We start from the raw sequence: 6,262 nt of genomic DNA on the forward strand, positions 1-6,262 counted from the left end.
TCACAATCAAACAAACTCCTGCCATAAGTCAACCCGCTTTTGATTGTATCAAGACAGTCATCAATCAACATGATCACACATTGGGTAAAACAATTGTGAGCACTTAAAAAGAAATGATCTGATGTTGAGGCATATACTGTAGGCTTACGGAATAGTAGCCTTACAGCCAGTATAGGCCAACAAAGTACTCTACCTCCATGCATTTAGTTGTTCATATATCGTTGCTGGTTGAAACCTTGTATGTCCAAAAGCCTTATTTTTCAGGAAAAGGGGAAACAAATTATACACGTTGGTGGCAGAAATATGAATTTGTATGATTTCCGCTGTCTGAATAATTTTCTCATCACAGAATATGGTTATAAAAGTAAATCAGTTAAAGAGTACAATGATAATAATGTCTACATTTTACATTCTCTTGCAAATGCATTATGATCGCTCATAATAAGGATTAACCTAATCTGTCTGATTGACGGGAGAGATGATCAGAGGAGCAGAGTTTGTACCATTATGGTTGAGACCTGGACAGAAGAATGGATAGAGTTTCTCAGTGAAGGTGCAGCCAGTGAAAGAGTAGAGATGAACTCCGGTCTCCATATCATAAAAGGAGACCACACCCTCCTCATAATCCACAAACACTCCCACTTTCTGGACCTCCTCTCTTACAGGGAGGAGGACATGTCGGGGGATCAGTAGCAGCACTGTACCCATTTCCATTCCGCAACCTTATAGACCAGTAACCATTGTTGGGGTTAGGTGGAATATTTGTTTTCCTGTTGATGGACTCTCTGGCCACTCCTAAACGCCACTTGCTCTTCCCTTCAACCTGAACCTCATAGTAAAACCTTCCTTAGGAGAAGCTTTGTTTTCCTAAGGCAAAGATACATGTAGAGAATCGCTCTTTGTTGTCTGGGAGATTCTTCCATGATATGTCAACATCATTGACTTGTTTTCCATTCTCAGACAGGATTAGATTGGGATGTGCTGTATCAGGGTCCAGAGTTACATCCACTGCAAATCGCTGGACCCTCCTCAGCTCAACATCACCCAGCTTCCTCTCCATCTCTTTGAGTGTTTTCACCAGCTGAGCCACAGCTGTTCTCACAGTCTCCCCATATGAAGACTGATGGACATTGACCTTTGTCCAGTCCTTGGTTGGTGGAGGGGTGTTGATGGTGGACGCAATGTTCTGGAGGAGGTGGAGGTGGTCTTCAGTTTGTGAGAGCTGCTTCAGATCAGAGCTTCTCTTCTTTAACTCAACAATTTCCTGTTGCAGCTCTTTGATGAAGGCTTCAGCCTGTTTCTCTGTTGTTTTCTGCTTCTCTTCAATCACATCAATGAACTCAGCTTGGCTTCTTTGAATACTGCTGATCAGAGCGGTGAAGACCTGCACACTGTCTGCTCTCTGTCTGTCTGCATCTTTCTTGTTGAGCTCTACTGAGTGTTTGACCTCCTGAATCTTCTCTTGTCTCTCCTGGATCATCTGCTGGACTTCAGCCTCTGTCTTTGACAGCTCAGCCTTCTTGTCTTCACATGCCTCTTTCAGAGATAGAGTTTGATGTAACTTGTGGTCTAACTGAGTGCAGAACTGACAAACACACATCTGGTCAGTCTTACAGAACAGCTCCAGAGGTCTGTCATGTTTCTTACACATAACGTCTTCAGGGTTCTTCACAGGGTCGATTAGTGTGTGTCGTTTTAACGCTGTGACTCTCCGGTGAGGCTCCAGGTGAGTCTCACAGTAGGAGGCCAGACACACCAGACAGGACTTCAGAGCCTTGAGTTTGGTCTCAGTACAGATGTCACAGGACACTTCATCTGGTTCAGCTGGTTCTTGGTTTGAGTTGGAATAAGTTTTCAGCTGCAGTGACTTCCTGAACTGATCAGCCATCTCAGAAATGAAAGTATTGACAAAGACTTCTGGTCGCTTAGAGAAGATTTTGTTGCACAATGGACACTGACACACATCCTTAGTGTCCCAGTAATGTGTGATACAGGTTAGTTGTGTCCACATGGAGTGCCGATTGGATCAGTGAACACATCCAGACAGATAGAACACAGGAACTGCTCTTCAGACAGGAGACTGCTGGCAGAGGCCATTTCTACACACTGAGACCAAAGGTTATAGTATCAGATTATGCAGGTAGTGAGGTAGTTCATGAATGCTACTTCTCATAGATTAATAATTATGAATCTTATCTGGACTGTATTGGAATAGAGCTCAATAATGTTGACATATTCTGCACTTCATAGAAACGTGTAATTTGTACCAATTGAAAGACTAACTGGGGAATTTCAAAGAATATAAAAATAAGAGAATACAATTTATATAGCCTAACTTTTATTCCTTATCATGAATAATACATCCTTATCTGCTGTACTCACCTGTCTTTAAGTTCTCAGTATTTCTGTTAAAATCCTGTTGACTGAAGGTTTTGTAGAGTGTGTAAGCTGCCACCAAACAACTCTTGCCGCTCTACTTTCACTTTAGATTTACTGAGAAACTCTTCCTTAGTAGCTGTTAACCCTTCACAGCCTCCACTCTTCTCTGTCCATCTCTTTCTCATTCCCTTCCTCTCCGTGAGGAAGGGAATGAGTAGTCGCTCTGCTTGGTCAATAGACTAAGAACTCTGGAGTAACACTCAGTACAAAACCGTACGGACATTGACTCTGATATAGTTTACTTGCACATGTGTAGACTGTATCATTATATCACGAGTATTCTATTACTCAGTAACACTATAGTACTGATAAGCACTGTTGACACGGTATTGATATCAGTGTTTCTGTTGATGTTGTAACGACCCTGTGATTGCGTGTATTTGCTTATTATGGATAGTGCAGGATACTTTAAAAGGGTGTATAATGTCATGTCTTCTTTTTTTCTTCCGTTTTGGTGTCGCTGCCCTTGCTGCACCAATACTTCTCTATTACTCTGCATTTGTATTTAACTGATGTTCTACCTCTGGTGACCGAATTTCCAATTTGTTGGCAGTTTGGTCTCAGCTCATTTCAAATTCAATATGATCTGCAGAAAAACCAGGACAAATGTATTAAACCATGACAGCATTAAGATCAATGAAAGAATGACAAAGGAATGGCAAGAATCAGAGCCTTAATGTAAATGTCATGACCCAAAATGTATTACTTGATACAGAATTAAACAGGGTATCAATCATAATCCGTCCTGTCGGTCTGTCTTTTAACGAAATAACTTGAGAACAGATGCCCAGAGTTTCAAAAAACTTGATGGTAACACACACATAAGTGATCCCCGATCTCTTTGCCTAACGTAGTCGATCTACAATCTTTTATTTGCCAATTTTTCACCCCAGAATAGGGACGCTAGGTTCTAGTGTTAACACAACATAATATATTCTCTCCCTGTATGGAACCCCCCCCCCCCCCCCCGGACAAACACAACAGAACGGCAAATCAAATATTCACAGCGCGCAAGCTTTAGAATCAATATTAGTCGCATATACCACAATTCATCAGGGATAGCATCGACACATAATGAAAATGGCTTCAATAAGATCTGTTGACACTTGCGGCCTGAACATTTGACATGCATTGGCAGTCAACCTGATCAATTGCATTTGCCTGGAGGGAGTAACATCTTGAACCCTTTAATTATATTTCCAAATCCAAATGTCAAGCGGATACCTGCTGCTTTAATCGCAACAGCTGCAATCACACACGCACGCAGGCAGACAGACACGCACACGCACACCGTTTCTTTCTTTCACATACACACAGCAGTGTGTATAACCACAATCAATAGATAAACCACCAAACAGTGGCCAGAATCCCTCAGCTTCTGTTGTGATGCTCCTATCACAGCTGTCTCTATAGGTCCCGGAGGGATGAGGCAGGCACAGGGCTCATTTACCAGGAGCCGTCCTATACCAGAGCTCAACAGCCCATCAGCCCCTAGGATTTATTTTCTATTTACTGCCGTCTGCTGAGAGTCAGAAGTGAACCACATTCCTAGGTTATGAAATGAAATTCAAATCAGATTTCTAAAGATGCGTCTCAGTCCGGACGCACGGACACTGAAGCCCGATTCATACTTTGACCTGCGACGGTGTCGCTCGCCGAAAATAGCTGATCTACAAGTTGGCTTGTAGATCTGACTAGATCGGCGAGCGACAGAGTATAAATTAAGCAGTTAGTCGCCTATGTCATAGTGAACTCTATATATCTCTGCTGTCGGGCAGAAACCAGCTAACTCCAAAATGTATTTTTTTCAGGAAATGAAAGACAAAAAAAAATCATTGATAAGAACAGCGGAATGGACCTCCAAGCTCACAATGAGGTTGGAGGTCAAAAGGGGGTGGAGCAAAGCACTTTTTAATACTTTTCATTGATTCAATATTTTTTTAACCCACTCACAGATGTAAAGGCTGTTCAATAGAGCACCGAAGTCTGACGTAATTTACTCATCCTACCTGGGTTGCGGTTTATTTCCCCCATTCAGAATTCCCATAGACTTGTTTGATATCGCGTCAAATAAGAACTGTGTTCCAAAAATAAACAAATGACCCCGGCGGTTTGACTCATATGGATATGAAGCATCAACTGACGGTGAGAAAACGATAATGTTACTGCGGCCAAATTAGTTACATTTTCGGCAGAAATAGACTTTATCAAATATGAGTGACTGACTATCATAAACGATACAGCGACACCTCCCCGACAATATCGCCGGGACAGTTTGTTTATCTTTGGACCACAATTCTTATATGAGACGATTCTAAGATGACCCAATGTTATTCTCCATAGAGAAATTACTTCCGCAACCCAGGGGATGAACGAGTGACGTCAGGACTTCAGTACTCTATAGCATTGATTTATGAAAAACAAAAAAGCAGGAACATTTAGTCAGCAAAACCAGGTAACTCCACCCACCTTTGGTGGAGTTAGCTGGTTTAGCAGAAAGTTTGAGGATCCAATGGAGTTAGCTGGTTTTGTCAGAAGCGCTTTTGCGCATTGGTTCAATACTTTTTCTAACCAACACACAGACATAAAGGGTGCTCAATAGCAATGATTTATGAATTTATTCTTTTTGACAGATAAATGTACAAATATTTATGTTAATAAAAACGTCACTCAGTGTCTTTACTCAAGGACACTTCAACACGCTGCCAAGAGGCCCATCATGTTTATTTGAAGGGTGCCTGCGGTTTCTCCATTTCCTTTTCATTTCGACTAATCATTAAGTCACATTGATGATGGACTCATCTCAATGTGGGGAAAGTGAGACAAAAATATCTCATTTTCAGATTCAAAGCAACATTATTCCACACCAGATGGTTGGAGTTGAGATAAGCATGTCGAGTTAAAATATGTGTGTCTGTGTGAATGTGTGTGGTGAATGATGGACTCTGTGTCCCAGCCAGCAATCTGGTAGCATATCATTACTGTCGGGCAGAAACCTCTTATCTCCATATGTTAACCCATTAAGACCTGAGGCCGATTCTACAAAATGTCTGTTTTTAGAATGTCTTCTAAAAACTGTTTTTTTTAAAAAAAAAACGTATGTTACTATGTCAGTGGTTCTCAAACGTTTTCATGTCAAGGACCCCCAGAATGTATATGTACTTGGCCAAGGGACCCCATCTCAAAATATTTTCTTCCAGGGACCCCCCCCCCCCCCCCCCCAGAAGCAAAGATTTGAGTTAAAAATGTTCGCTTTAAAACTATTTATATTAAAAGATTTGCACAATTTTTTTCAAAAATAGCAGATCTACAAGCTCATAGCGCGGCACTCGGTGCCGCGCTATGAGCTTGTAGATCTGCTATTTTTGAATAGCCAATGTGTAAAATAATGCTTTTTAGCTCAAATCAAGAAGTGACACAGACGCGTCTCCTCTCCAGGTCTTCAAGGGTTAACTTTTTGTGTTTTTTTTTCGTAAACAAACGCCCTACTTGGTCATATCACAGCGAGCTCGAAGCTGGAAGCGTTTCTAGCTTGTGGATCTGCTACTTTTGAATTTCAATCCTGAAAAGTAACTGTTTTGGACATGTGAGGTTTCTTCTACCTGACAGAGACGATTATGTCTATGGAGATGTGTGCCTCTGTGTCCCAGCAATCTGGTAACCTCGCGTCACCAGTCTTTCCACCTCGGAGGAAAGCCTGGTATGCGTTACTAAAGACCCGTGTGATCCGGTCTACGCCACGCCTACTGAAAAAAATAAAAATAATAATAATTCTCTTTCCGGATTGTCGCGATCCGGTTTTGCAGTGCCGCTTTGTTTTGGT

General features: G+C 41.7%; 1 pseudogene across 1 annotated transcript; it reads right to left on the minus strand.

Moving 5' to 3' along the window:
- Window positions 1-453: 453 nt before the first annotated feature.
- Window positions 454-2,460, minus strand: LOC308085688 (E3 ubiquitin-protein ligase TRIM39-like; annotated as a pseudogene). The gene is made up of 2 exons (XR_013935081.1): window positions 2,383-2,460; window positions 454-2,106 (listed from the first exon to the last, which is right to left on the minus strand). The product of XR_013935081.1 is annotated as an E3 ubiquitin-protein ligase TRIM39-like (transcript).
- Between the last annotated feature and the right edge of the window lie 3,802 nt (window positions 2,461-6,262).

This window comes from Gymnoscopelus braueri (genome assembly GCF_963280865.1).
Source record: "Gymnoscopelus braueri genome assembly, chromosome: 5".
NCBI classification, from domain to species: Eukaryota; Metazoa; Chordata; class Actinopteri; order Myctophiformes; family Myctophidae; genus Gymnoscopelus; species Gymnoscopelus braueri.